The sequence below is a fragment of the Enoplosus armatus genome, chromosome 18 (assembly GCF_043641665.1).
Source record: "Enoplosus armatus isolate fEnoArm2 chromosome 18, fEnoArm2.hap1, whole genome shotgun sequence".
Lineage (NCBI taxonomy): Eukaryota > Metazoa > Chordata > Actinopteri > Centrarchiformes > Enoplosidae > Enoplosus > Enoplosus armatus.
Genome location: NC_092197.1, coordinates 19,161,357 through 19,176,590, shown reverse-complemented (window position 1 = coordinate 19,176,590; position 15,234 = coordinate 19,161,357).

Genomic DNA, 15,234 nt, shown 5'->3' with positions numbered 1-15,234 from the left:
CGAGCCTACGTTAGCTATTGAGCGTTTCTTCCAAGGCCACGGAGCACGTAATTGGCTAACTGCATTCGTTTGTGGGGTCACAGGGTAGAGTTTAAAAGAAGCCCCGCTGTGGGGAAGCTGGTCCTGGATGCTGTCAGAGTTTAGGCTCACGTTAGCCGCTCCCTCGTATTGGATTATGGATAGTTTACGCTCAAGCCGCTCCAGGCAGACAGTGAAACACACGGCATACCCGTCATCGGACTGGCGGTCACGCCTCCTCCACTCAGCACCGGAGCACCCCAGGGCTGTGTGCTCAGCCCCCCCCCCCCCCCCCCCCCCTCCCGTTCACGCTGTGGTCCCCGACATGGAGAGAACTCTGTTGGGAAGTTTCATCATTACAAACAACCATGAGAGGAAATCAACAGAGTGGTGTAACGACCGGCTGTAGCTGTTTTTAAGGCTGTTTTTAATTCACTCACAATCGTCACCATCACCAGTGACTGGCTGTGATGTTCCCTGCAGCAACATCCCTCTGTGGCTCGCCAACTTCTTGCAGCGTGCGGGCCCCCGTACAGTGGTGAGCCCCTCGCTCCTCTTGATGAAAGGTACGCGAGCCTCAAAGAACAAACTTTCTAATGTTACATATTGATCAAAACTCACTTATGCAGCAAATTTAGGCCGCGTTCCTTCCCTCTGCTTCTCTTAATTCCTTTCATCAGTCGATGTGGGGGCTTTTCTCCATCGAGCGCCCCTCCGACGAGGGGCGAGGGCAGAGTGAGCTCGTTATTTATCATAAAGAAAGCGAGCAGAGATTAAAGTTGGTCAGCCGCTCGACTTGACTTTCTCCGCTCGCGTCTCGGAGCGAGACGAGCTGAGAAGTTCCCGCTTCAGTTTTCTCATGCGCAGATGTTTTCACTCGTAACAGCTGCAGCATCTCTGCGGCTCCGTCAGCGAGAGGAAAACCAGTTCAGGGGCGTCCCACAACTCCCCTTAATATACTGCAATGCATTAATGCTTTAATGAACCCCAAATGTGGGATGAACCCCTACATTTGCACCATAAGTGAAACATTTAGGTATCTATATGGAACAAACTAAGGGGCGCATGTCATGTTACCCTTAACCCCTTTTTACCCTTTTGCCTTTTCAAAATAATAATAATGGACTGAAATAATGGCAGAAGTTAAGGGTTCTCTGGCTGTTTTCAGTGGTAACTTAAGGAATCTTTTTTTTTTTTTAGTGATGTTTGTTGTTTCATGATTTAAAAGCACTAGAAATAGTAGAAGCCGTATAGCTTCAGGAGAACCCAACAGCAGGCGCGATAGTCTCGTCGTAATAAACTTAGAAATAAATACACTAGTGTTAGTAGCAGTAGTCGTTTCGGATTTTAAAAAGCAAAATGTATAAATTAATACAATTAGCAGTTGTCGTTGTGGTAGGAGCGCTAGCAGCGGTGGTAACAGTCATCATTCATTACTGACCCTTCTCTCTGATTTTGTGTTTCGCGGTTTATCTGAACTTGTTTTACTGGCTGCAGGTTACTGAAGGGAAGAGTGAGGCGGCCGTTTTCTGGGCTGAGAGCCACCTGTTGACCCACAGCCGGTGCTGAACACAGTCTTTAACGTGAGAACGAGTCGTGGAATGAGCGAGCTGCTCAGAGGAAACACAACTGTCGGGGGGCGTCCTGGTGGCCCGTGTTATCGCAACACATTTTCAAAATAAAAGTCTCTCCACTACAGCTATCGTTGTCTTTTTTTTTTTTTTAACGTTACCAATAAACGTACTTCTACAATCTGAAATTCGAGAAAAAAAACCACCTGCCTACGTATCTGTGTGTGTGTGTGTGTGTGTGTTTATAAGCTCATCGGACTCACGCATTTAGACCATGCCGCCTCCACACACGTCCTCTGAACGTCTGGGGTTCTGACCTCTGACCCCTGCTCTGCTCATCACAATGTCACCGTATCCATATGTGTGTGTGTGTGTGTGTGTGTGTGTGTGTGTGTGTGTGTGTGAGAGTGTGAGGAGGGAAGGAAGGAGGAGGCAGCCCTGGAAACAACCCACCTGTCCCTTTTAGGACACACAAATGCTTTTCTGTCCTTGTGAGGACCCTCTTCGACATGACAGCGCTGCAAACCGAAACCCGAATTCTAACCTAAAACACTTTTGTCCTCACAAAGGGAAAAAGTACACGCCGCCGCGGAGTCTTGAACACACCAGCAGCTCCCGAGTGCTGCAACGCGAAATAATATAAAATCATCCTCACACTTCTCAGTGGTCTGACTTGATGAGATACTCTCCTCGCATAATAAGTCACACATTTATATGAATTCATAACTAATAATTATGAGGTATGGATTAAGAACTAATGTCTTATAATACAAACTCATAATTACGAAAAGGTTTGAGCCGAGAAACTTAAGTCCTCTCTCATAGGAAATGAGAATTTAGATCATTTAATCATTATTATAGAATTTTACATATACATACAGGTTTAGCATTTCCGGGACGTGTAAAAAACACTGGCGTAGTCCTTAAATCTTTACGTCTACATTGTCTTTCTGGAGCTTTTTTTTTTGATTTCCGCGTCTGTGTTTTGAATTCAGAACTGCCGTCTACACGCAGACCTTTATCCCTACAAACGGTTTTAAGGCGTCCGCTTATCCTCCCGCATCTTTTCCTCTGAGCCCCCTGACAGCAGCAGCAGCAGCACACTTCAACATCAGAGCCTTCAACCTGCTAAGTTCCCGCTAATCCCGAGAAAGTATCCGCGCATACTTAAACGTGGGACAAAGCGCGCGGTGTCGACGATTAAAGAAAATGCGGAAGGAAAGTCGATGTTAAGTGCCGAGCGAAGAGGAGATCAAAAACAGGACAATATGTGTGTTTAGCTCCGCCGGGCCCGGAGTTTGTTGTTAAAGTTGGCGAGGACGGAGAGAAGGGAGCAGAGGGAGAGAGAGAGAGAGAGAGAGGAGGGAGGATGGGGGTGGGGGGGGGGATTTGGGTTTCGATTTGTTAAGAGCAGAGAGGCTGTGAATCTGCTCAGCTCCGACTTCTAAAATATACAAAACCAACAGCGCGGCGGTTTGAAGAGCAGGTCGAGCCGTTAAACTCCCCATTCAGATCAGAGGTTCAATCCCCAAACCAGCAAAATATCCAGGTCCAGGTCCAGGCTACTGACGGGGGCCCCCAAGCCACAAATACGTTCATCTACAGCAACGCAAACTCATGATGAACGGGAAAGTCAGGGAAGATGGTCTGTTAGATGTTTGGTGATGAACCTGAACTGTGTTTCACCACCGCCGCCGCAGCAGCAGCAGCAGCAGCAGCATGTTGGCGTCTTCCGAGGCCAGTTTCATGAGATTCATATACGTTCTTGCGTTTGACGTCTTGAACAAGCTGCGGCGAGATATATATATACATATATTTTATTCATGTGAACAACGCGCGGAGTTGTTGTGAACTGATTCTGGACTCAGAGGATCTCAGTCAGGTTATTGATGGATTGTTTATGGGCAGCTGATGGGAGATGAATAGGTTTTTTTTTGCGGCGCGGCGTCCGCTCTGTGTGTCGGGAGCTGCTGCTCATGATCACGTCTCAGATGACTGACTGCCTGTGATCCACATGTGGATCTAAACCTCCCCGTGTTCGTGTTTTCAAAGACCACAAAGAGATTTGTGGACATTGTGAAAAGGATGACGCGAGTTTGGGCCGCTCCTGGTTTTAAAAAAGGCTGCTGCCGAGCAGCCGACTCTCAAATCTCAGATGTTGAAGTGTTCTTGAGTGCGTCAACAAGAAGAGTATTCAAAGCGCTCCCTGAAACTCTGCAACTCTGCAACTCTGCGATTAACAGGTGTCAAACACTGAGACTCCCCTGCCTGCGGCCATTTTAAAGTCTCTGCAAGTCGATTTGAAAAGAACAAAACAGAAACTGTTGGCTGGATGAGTCGGGGAAATGATCAGAAGGAAGGGAGGGCCAAAATAAAAAGTGGATTCGTAGCTGAAGCTGTGTTCTCTGTGAGCCAGCACGCCAAGCCAACACCAGGACCCTGACGGTGAAGCAGCTAAATGGACTTCAGCTGTCGTTCATTTTGTTATTCGTGCCTGCGCTTTTTCCTATTGTCACATGCGACGATGTCTTCATGACATGACATTTAAAAAAAAAAAAAAAAAAGCCTTGTCCCTGGGTACCCAGTTTGTATCCTGGACAGGAAGAAATAAAGCCTATATAACACTCATTTGTTTTGCCAAATATGTTTGGAGGGAAAGCCGGCAGCCGTCCTGATCGTTAACGAAAAAAAACGCCTCAACCATAACCGCTTAAACCCGCCCCATATTGGATAAACCACTGTGATTGGCCTGACCTTGAATCAGGCGTCTGGCAGAGCAAATAAAACATGAGCTCGCAGATTCGTCTGGTTCCCAGTCTGGCTAGAATCTGAAATATTTAAACCTGCGCACGTGTTCATGCTATTTGTTCGAAGTTTGTTGAATTGCATGCCTGCCTGTTAATTTATAACAATGCAGGAGGACACGTGCAGCAGACCTGCTGTACGCTAAACAGCAATTACTTTGGTAAATTAAAAAAAAAGGGTTAATGTACCAAGTGTACACCAACAGTGTCTCCATTTTCCCAATTACTACCAAATGACAAAGCCCTCTCTAGGAAACTTCCAGGTCCTTCCTTGGATATTACTGGGAAAGGGACAGGGCCCATGTCATTTGCAAATCTTAAGGGTTATAACAAAAAAAACATGTGAAATCAGCAGCACAACCCTTTAAAGCCATTGGAAAAGCTTTTCATCCTGAAACCCGCTCGGCACACGCACGTTTTGCTGGATTCAAACGGAGGAGAATGCGCCGTTAGAAACTTCTGGTGAGAGGCGAGAAAGCGAGCGGAGGTGAGATTTATTTTCACCCGGCTAAATGGCAAATGTCAATTCTGGGATGCCACCGCGTCTGAAACACGCCCGCATCAGTCTGGAATTTCATCTCAGCGTCAGCGCGAGCAACAAACAACAAACAATACCAAATAACGAACCCTCCCCCCCCACCCCCCCACCCGTCTGCAGCAGAAGACATCGTGGAGAGAAGCGGGGTTGCCGCCTGACGTCGGTAAATCGCCTCCAGACCAGATTCCTCAGGTCTATTACAGCCGGAAGCCGAGCAGGAGAGGGCGGCAAGCGGGATGTGACCGGCAGCATCATCGAGTGGTTAAGGCTGAAGATTGGTGAGAGCGGACCGATCGATGCGCTGGGAGCCCTGACAGAGAGCTGGATGCTGGGGGGGGGGGGGGGGGGAGTTTCTTTCATTCCGTTTGTTGTTGGAGAGCTCCAAACTATGTCAAAAACACGGAGATCAAACCTACGGCTAAACACGCACCGACGATGAAGGACGGTCAGGTTGTTTTGGCAAAGTAACTTAATCCGAATGCTGATTTAAGTCCAACCTGCGTACGTGCGTCAAAAACTGAAGTGGGGGCAACATGTCAGTTTGAACTCAAGTGATGTTGTTATGTTATGAACAAAACACATTCACCAATTCGACAAAACATACGCAGAATAAAGAGACGCGCGCGAGGTTGGAGACGAAACGGCATTTTGACAGCGTCGAGCTTCCGTATCGCGACGTATTTCCGAGTGAAACAGGATCAGGAACAGGCGGGGGGGGGGGGTGGAGAAGTGGGCGTGTCATAGCTGACGTACCCTGCTGCTGCCAGCTAGCTAACTGACGAACGTTAGCCCTGTGCCGCTACAAGTCGAGGACTGGTGGGTGGCTGGGTGTCGCGACAGTACTGGTTGGAACTGGTTGGTTCAAGCTTATGCAAGCACACGTGGTGTCTTGTCTTATAGGAAGAAAACGTGATCGGATTCTGATAGGAGAATACAAAGAAGTAGATTTATACGTATGAATATCGGGAGCATGTCAGATACTCCGCAGCAGTGATGCAATGGGGAAAAGAGTTAAGTCAGTTAACACTGATTACACTGAACACACGACGCACAGCACTGAACTGTCTGCTGAAGGTTGTGACGGTTATTTGTTCATTTCAGAGCTCTTGCTTTCTAAATTTGATCCGTTTTCTCAAAACTGGACGCTGGACAGCTTGATGTTTGTCTGCCGTCATACAAAGAATGTTTCTGTAGCTCTGTAAATCCAGATGAAACGGAGGGGAGCGCGCGTGTGTGTGTGTGTGTGTGTGTGTGTGTGTGTGTGTGTGCGTGCGTGTGACCTTGACACTGACAGAGCTTTAGCCTTAGGCCTGTCCTTTAGCTGGGGGGAACACACACACACACACACACACAAACACACACACACACACACACACACACACTAAAACACATGTTCTCACACAAACACATGCACAGTTAGACACAAATACACATACATGCAGCACACACTGATGGAGATGCACAGATGACACACACATGCATATACAGTGACACACAGCTGAAAGTATACACAGACACACACACACACACACACACAGTTCCCAGTGTAGCCAGCAGGACTGTGGCTCATTAATATTGCATTGATTGGACAGAGAGGAGCAGTGGACTGGAAGAACTGTGTGTGTGTGTGTGTGTGTGTGTGTGTGTGTGTGTGTGTGCGCGTGTGTGTGTGTGTGTGTGTCGGGTTAAAGGAGACAGGAAGGAGAGCGGAGGAGGATCACGAGACAGACAGACAGACAGACAGACAGACAGACGGAGGTTTGGGACGAGGACTGACGAGAAGGTCTCTGTGCCGACGGAAACGGGCGTCGCGAATACATTTCACGCAGTCGCGGCTGTAACTGATCTCGCATCAGCGAGAGGAACAATCCTGCGTCAGAGGGCCGTAGCTCTGCGCAGGGTATCTGCAGGTTTTTTTTTTTTTTTTTTTTAGCAAGTTAGCGTTAAGACTCCGTCTTCATCCGTCACAAAGGAGGGACCGCGAGGCGAAACACTGTCCTCACTGCTGGATGTTGCTGTGAATATTAATAATAATCCTCATTTGTGTCAACTTTCCGTCACACTTACACCTGATTTCTGTTGTTCTCCGACTCTCCGCCTCCACTTCAAGCCCTTCAAAGCTTCTTCCTCTGCAGGCGGATCAGCGTCCCTCTGCAGGCTGACGGTGCCCCCGGAGCAGGGTTAGCCCCCTCTCTCTGCAAAACCCCTTTCCAGAGCAGCTCACCGCCTCCGTGCCTGGATATCAGTGATTTGTAGCTCGTGTGGGTGCGTTCTGTGTGGAGGCCTTGCTGATGCAGCGGTGGCCGCCAGTTTTCCAATTGCTGTTACATCAGGCCAGTTTAAACGCGAGTTGTTAGCGAACGTAACCTGCAAACCGATTGGTCCTGTTCGATCTGCTCTGCGCCGGTCACATTGGAACGCGCGAAACAACGACGCACAACAGGAGAAAATACAACATAAGTCTGATTTTTGCGTAACTAGGAATTTAAAACCTTCGACGAATGGACAGAAGACACCTTACCAATGTCACTGATGCTCAGTAGATGGGTACCAATGATGTTGTATCGCCAATATCTGCGCATTGCAACTGAGGTGGGGCTAAGATTGAGGAATAATTGTGGTTTCACTCGATAAAAATGTGAATAATTAACATTCACAGGTTTTCGAGGGGCAGCAAACTCGGGACGAGGGAGGAAATGGAGGGATGGAAGATGAAGAGGAGATGGAGGAAGTCAAAGAGAGTCGTGAGGACAGAGACAAAAATGGAGAGAGAGCAAAAAGGAGGGGGAATACAAGAAGGATAGAGGAAGGAAAGGAAACTTAAGAAAAGGGAAAGCAGAACGGTGGAAGGAGATGAGGAATAGAAGATAGAAGGGAGAAATGGAGGATGGAGGGAGGAGTAAGGAAAAGGGGAAGTGAAAGGTAGATTTTTTTTAGGGAAAGGAAGAAGGGATGGGGGAGAAAAGATTGAGGAATGCAAGGACTGATGGAGGAAGTGAAGCAGCGATAAAAGAAAGAAGAACAGGAATGACAGAGGGGGGATGGAGGGTCGAAAGGAGAGGTGGAGGAAGGCAATAGGAGGCTGACGAAGGGAAAGATAGGTGGAGGTGGAAAGTAAGGGTGGGTGAGGGAGAAGGGGAAGTAGGAACGAATAAATGGAGGGAGTGAAAGATGAAGAGGAGACAGGCAAGTTGGAGTAAGGGCTGAAGGGTGGAGGGAGGAAAGAAAGACGGAGGGATGGAAGGACAAAGGAAGGTGTTAAAATGGAAGATATGAAAGACTGTGAGCGTGAGACGAGAAAGAAGGGAAGAGGGAGGGACGGGAGAGTGGGGAAGGAAAGGACGGACGATAGGAGGGACGGGAGGGAGGGGAGGTGAGAAGACAATTAAAACAGTCAACAGGCACTTTGGATTCCCCCGACTGCATCTCATCATTACATCAGACACACACACGCACACACACACACACACACACACACACACACACGCGCGCGCGCGGTTTACAGGCGAAGTGAGACAGGTGGGCCAGACACGAAGCTCTTTGGTTGCCGTGGGAAACACTTCCTTGTTTGCCCTAACGCCCTCACTTCCTGTCCGCTGAGACGTTTAGAGAGCTGTGTGTGTGTGTGTGTGTGTGTGTGTGTGTGTGTGTGTGTGTGTATGTGTGTAGTTTTTATGTTGCCTGTCTAATTTTGACAGCATGGGAATGAGAGAGTAAGTAATGGTCCCGGCAGACTGTGTGTGTGTGTGTGTGTGTGTGTGTGTGTGCGTGCGTGTGTGTGTGTGTGTGTCCTGAGAGTTCCATCCATTAGTGATAATGGGGAAACAGAGCTGCTATTAGCTGTTAATGGACAAACACACCACCACACTGCAGGCTTCCTTTCTCTGCCTCTCTCTCTCTCTCTCTCTCTCTCTCTCTTTCTCACCTCTCTCTCTCTCTCTCTCACACACACACACACACACACACACACACACACACACGCACACACACACAGGGTTGCTTCCACAGTACAGCGACATCTCGTTCATGTCAGCAGAAAACGTGTTCCATCTTCATGTTCTACGCGTTGGATTTGTGACCCACTAGACCCACAGAGCCACGGGGCCTAAGGATCTGAACCAGTCTGAACCAGTGGTTCTCCACCTTTATTGGGAGCTGGACCCTCCACGATGAGCCAACAAGCCTCAATTATTAAAATATTGGGTGGTGGTGGTGGTGGGGTGGGGGTCACACGCACACGTTCTCTATTATTGTTTCTAAATGTGGCGCTTGAGGCAGTTCAGCACATCTGCTGAAGCTGAATGCGCTTCTTGTGCGATGCTTTGGATAAAAGCGTCCGATAAATAAACGGAATGGAAAGATGGTGTTTCGGTGACAGACCGTAGTAGTTACAGCAGTTACAGTGACTGGATATTCTTCCCCCTTCATTTCCTCCTCCTCACCCCCCCCCCCCCCTCCTATATTCTCACCTCTGTCCTCTGTTTTACCCCTTCTTCCCCCATTTTGTCCCCCATCCTCCTCCTCTTCCTTTTCTCCTCTTCTCCCTCTTTCTTGATTTCCTACTTTCTCCCCCCTCCCCCTTTTCCTTCTGTCTCCTTCTCTCTCCCCCTCCACCCCTGCTATTTCTTCACTCTCCCTCACAATTTTATCCTCTTTTCCACCCCCACCCCCCCCCTCTTCAGTCCCTTCTTCTCCTCTCCTCCACCTTCATCTCCTCTCTCTTTTTGGTCTTTTTGGCCACTTTCCTTCCCTCCTCTCCACATGCTCTTCCTTCTCTGTTCTCTCCTCCTTTTCACCAGTTTCCTCCCTCCTGCTCCCTCCCTTACCTCCTCTCCTGCTTCCTTCTCCTTGCCCCCCCCCCTTACCCCTCCCTCTCTCCTATTAAGGTCAGGATGGTGCTAAGTGTCTATCAGCGCTGATGAGGCTCAGGAGACTCCTTTGTTCTCAATGAGGGTGAAAATTCGAAACAGCCACAAGAGTGAATAGCGTACCCCCGCCCCTCCTCACCCCCTCCTCACCTCTATCCCCTCATCCCTTCGTGCGATCAATCGCTCCTTCTCCCTAACAACTCTATTGATCAGATGCACTAACAACATCTTTCATTTATTAATTATGAGAGAAAGTCTTCCTGGGATTTCTCTCTCTCTCAGTTTGTTCTCCTGACCCCCCCCACCCCCACCCCTTCCCCCCTCCCCTCCTCTTCCCTGCTCCCTCCATCCCTCCATTTTAGAGCTCTGATATCTCTTATTTTCACGTCATGGAGGTTTCATATTTTAGAAAACCCACAAGATTTCATATATGTGCCAAAATCTATATATATATATATATATATATATACATATTGTCAAAAATGAAACGTACAGTATGTCTGAATGTGAAATTTCTCTTCTTTTGTCTCATCGCCTTCATTTTTTTTCCCTTCCAAACCTGCGTTGTAGGAATTTTACGTTTTTCATGCCACTAAAAAATTGCAACAGCAAATACGTAACGTTGCCCAGGCCACGTTTGTGTCAACGTAATGAGGGAACGCTGTTAATGAAGGTCAGGTGAAAAATGATTCATTGAATATATGAGTGAAATGTTCATTCGCAGCGTCTTCCTAACATATCCACTCTTATCCTGCAATGTCCACGCGTAACAACTACAGCATCATAAATCGTCGCGCTTTTCTGTTGAGACTCCGGCTGCCCGTGTAGGTGGGGATTAGATTGTGGTCTTGGTGACTTAAAGCGCGAGACATGACATGCTTAGTTCCACTGAGACCACAACCTTTCATGAGCCGTAACCAGAGCGCGTTTGCTGCCTAAATCCAACTACACGTGACACTGCGTACGCCCACTGCTCCACCTCACCTCCACCAGCCGCCTCCAACCTCCGTGGGGTACGGAAAACTGAGCGCTGCCTTCGCTCGAAGAAACGTTGCCTGTAAACAAAATTCCGGCAGTGATTCCGTTTGTCACCACTGACGTAATTGCGAACACAGTAATTGTAGTATACAAGCGCGATATTAATGTAATTTCTAGGAGACAGAGTCGGTCCTCCATGGCACCATTGAGAAAAAAAGATCCAAGTGTCCAAGTGTCACACGCTTGCTCTAGGACGGGTTTGAAGGTGTCGAGGTGGGACCTCCAGTGGACCCACGTGTAGCCTGGGGCTTTGGCTACACATGGGTACCCGGTACACCTCAGCCCAGTATAGGAATCGCATCCACGTGTGACAATTCTGCACCACGTTATTTACGTCCAATTCCAAGTGCCAGTGTAGGAAGTAATGGGCCCCTTTTTTTGTAGAGAGGCAGAAAGTTGTGGAGGTTGGCGTGGTGGATGTACACGTAGTAGTTCGTAGACAGTTCACGTCCCGTCACAGAAAACAGCAGTTGACAAATTCCTTTTCATGAACTCCACCCATGACCTTCACCTAACGCTAACCACACCTTCACCATAACCACGGTCTTTGCTCGACCCTAACCGCACCTTGTTCCCGATGCGTCCTTGTGCTGTCCAACTTGCTCAACGTGGAGGACAAGAAAGAACCAGATCAAGGGGCAAGAGGGTTAGGGTTACCCCACATCAGCAGGGACTTGAACTGGTTTGAGTTACTAACAGTGTGGACACTTTAATAGATAGTTGGTGAATTGAACCGGTGAATGTTGTCCCCACTTGTTTTCTCCACCTTGTTGAGCCGGCCTTTTTGTCTCTTCCTTGTGCTGACCCCTCCTTCTTGTCTACTTAAACTTGACCCCTCCTTGGTGTCTCCTCAATGTTGACCCCTCTTTGTTGCCTCTTTCTGGTTGTCCCCTCCTTGTTTTCTCCACGTATTTGTCTCCTCCTTATTGAACCCTCCGTCTTATATCTTCCTTGTTGTCTCCTCAATGTAGATCCCTCCTTGTTTCCTCCTCCTTTTTGTTTCCTCCTTGTTGACCCTTCATTGTTGCCTCCTCTTGCTTGTTATCTCCCTTGTTTTGTCCTCTCCTTGTTGAATGCCATTTTTGTCTCTTCCTTGTGTTGACCCCTCATTGTCGCCTCCTTGTTTTCTCCTGTGTGTGTTGACTTCTCCTCTTTGATGCCTCCTGCTTGTTGACCTCTACTTGTGTCCTCCTTGGTGTCTCCTCCGTGTTGCCTCCTTCATGTTGTCTCCTTCTTGTTGCTTTGTCATCTGTGTTGTCTCCTTGTTGTTGACCCCTCCAGGTTGTCTCCTTGTTGTTGACCCCTCCAGGTTGTCTTCTTGTTGTTGACGCCTTCTTGTTGTCTCCTCCTTGTTGACCTGTACTTGTTGTCTCCTCCTAGTTGTCTCCTTCTTGTTGACCCCTCCTTGTTGCTTTGTCATCTACGTTGTCTCCTTGTTGTTGACCCCTCCAGGTTGTGTCCTTGTTGTTTACCCTTCCAGGTTGTCTTTTTGTTGTTGACGCCTTCTTGTTGTCTCCTCCTTGTTGACCTGTATTTGTTGTCTCCTCCTAGTTGTCTCCTTCTTGTTGACCCCTCCATCTTGTCTTGGCCTCTGTGTTGTCTCCTCCATGTTGTCTCCACCTTGTTGTTGACCCCTCCATCTTGTCTTGGCCTCTGTGTCGTCTCCTCCTTGTTGTCTCCTCCTTGTTGTCCCCTCCATGTTGTGTCCTCCTACAGTTGCGTTTCCAGACTCGGTGAGTTTTTATTGATTGGAGGAGTGAGCGCTGACAGACTGACAAATAGCCTTTTTATTAACGGCCTGTCTGTGCCTGGTAGCCAGAGATCGCAGAGAAGTACAATTCAATTCAGTTCAATAGACTTTATGTCTCCCTGCAGGGCCATTTTCATTACAGGCATAAAAACACTGATTAAAGACAAAAAATAGACATCACTCTCATAAACTCAGCCTGCACCGCAGAGCAGTCTCTTAATGTGGTCTACCTGCCCACTCTCAGGCCTCGTGCGTTCATGTTGTTTATAGTCTGTTTATCTTACAGCGCGATATGGAGGTAAATTGACAGTCAGCCGTGTTATTTTTAGCATGAGAAGCCCATCAGCAGCTGAAAAGTGTTGGTAACATTATCTGTGTTTGAACGGTAAACAGTAAGTGGCTAATATTAGATGCAGCCTGGTTAGGAGCGCATTAGACATGTGGATCAAATGTGCTTTATGGGCGATTGCGTGGCTTTGTCGCTTGTTAGAATACTTTCAAATGTACCAATCTGAGAGAGTGTGTGGGCCTGTATGTGTGTGTGTACTGTGCACACCTGGCTGCATGAATATTTGGTGAAACCCACCAAAATATCTGTTATCTGGTATTGAATTTACTTATTGGTAGTTCTCTATTCTTATGTGGCGACTCAATATAATAATAATAATAATAATAATATTGTACTTTGGCTGTGTGGAGGGGAGAATTAGAGGCACCAGCCATGGCAATTCCAACTACTGGGACTATGATACCATATTGATGAATTAAAGTGACTACATATACAGTCATTTTCTAACTCAAGAAAGTGGATTTATTGCAGTTTGTCTTGAATAAAACAAATATATTTTTGTAGTTATTCTCAAACACACGAGTATAAATGTGTGTGTGTGTGTGATTCTTTTAGCCAGCGTAGCAACGTGTTGGGTGTTTCAGATCATTTTTATTTCCTTGAGGACACACATTTTCTCTCTCTCTCTCTCTCTCTCTCTCTCTCTCTCTGGTGTCCTCTGTCTCACCCGGCCCCCAGGGGTGCTGTCCCGCGATTGGTCAGTGACATGACAACCAATTAAGGGCTAATTAATCAAGCTCCAGTTGATAGGTAATATCCTGAGCCACTCGGGGTGAAACTGCGTGTGTGTGTGTGTGTGAGAGATGAGATGAGTTAAATTGAGGGGGAGGGCAGGAGGGAGAAAGCGAGAGTGAAAGCGAGAGGGAGACAGAAATGGTTTGTTTCCATCCAAATTTGGAACCGAACAAGAACCAGAGTCAGTGTGTTTCCATCACTCTGGTCCGTCGCTCCTCTGCTGGTGTGGTTCTTCTGCTGGAGGCTGGAGGATTAGCAAGCTCACCGACCCGTTCGAGCGACAATCTGCAGACTGTAAATCAAAAGCGTGTCTACATCAGAGACGGTATAAAACAAGGGTGCAGGGTGCGCACATCCAATAGACTTCTATCCTCGCCAGCGTCAAGGATTTGACCGTTAGTTTAACGTTGCTCCGTTGAAACAGCTGGGAGCTCTTCATTATAACATTTTTTATGTGTTGAATGTTTCTGTTCTCAGCCGCCTTTATCACACGTTGTTGTCCCAAAAGCAACAGAACATCACCAGCTTCACCGGTTGAGACAGCAGAGATGAGAAGTTCATACATTTGAAAGGTGACGTTAGAATTGGCGGATGTCGTGATGACGTTTGCACAGCAGCTAAAGCCTGCTCAAAAAGTCGCTACGGCAGATGCCGCTAGATTACGCCTAATTTGCATGTATGTGACATCACAACTACGTGATTAAAAAGAAATAAATAGCAAACCTTAACTGACATTTTCAAGCTGCCTTCATCTCATCGATATGCATATAAATCTACCTCTAGATCTTTTCAATGGAGGCTGTGTAACTTTAGTGTCACGCATAGACTGAGTTACAGGAAGTGATGCCACGGGCTCCAGCTCTGTGGCGCAAACCATCCTCTCCCCGAGAAAAACAATGAACAAGTAGGCAATGCCAGACTAAATGATGGCGTCGGAACCGCATCGTCGCCGGGGATCGGACCGATGGTTGTTTTCGTGGCCTACTTCCAGACCTCTGAATTCTGAAATCAAATCTCCAAATTTGTCGTGCGCACGTTACACTCTTGTGTCCGTCGGTTGTCAACCAATTGGAGCTTTGGGTCGGTGGGATTAAGGCTCATCTTCCTCCATAGCTAGCTAGCTACCAGCATCCATGTAAAATGCAGACAGAAATATGCGGGCGGACTGTCACCTCTGCTGTGTACTTTCACTATGAACCCTTGTAATTGACGGATGCAGTATAAATACCGCGAGTGAGTCTGTTTGCTGACTGTATACAGTACTGCCGCAGTACAAACACATGGAGCAGTAATCTGACCTGCAGTGAAACTCTGTCGGCCCTCTAAAAATAAATGTGATCACTGTGGGGGGGCCCGGGGGCCTCGGGCCGACCGAATGGAAGTATTGATGAGAGCAAAGGAAAGAGAAGCACACACACACACACACACACACACACACACACACACAGACGCAGAGTGTTAGAGCCGCTGGCTAGAGGCCACAGTAAACCTATTGATCCATTGTTGTTTTCAGCCCATCTCTACACGCGCCAACACACACAACCTCACACACACACACACACA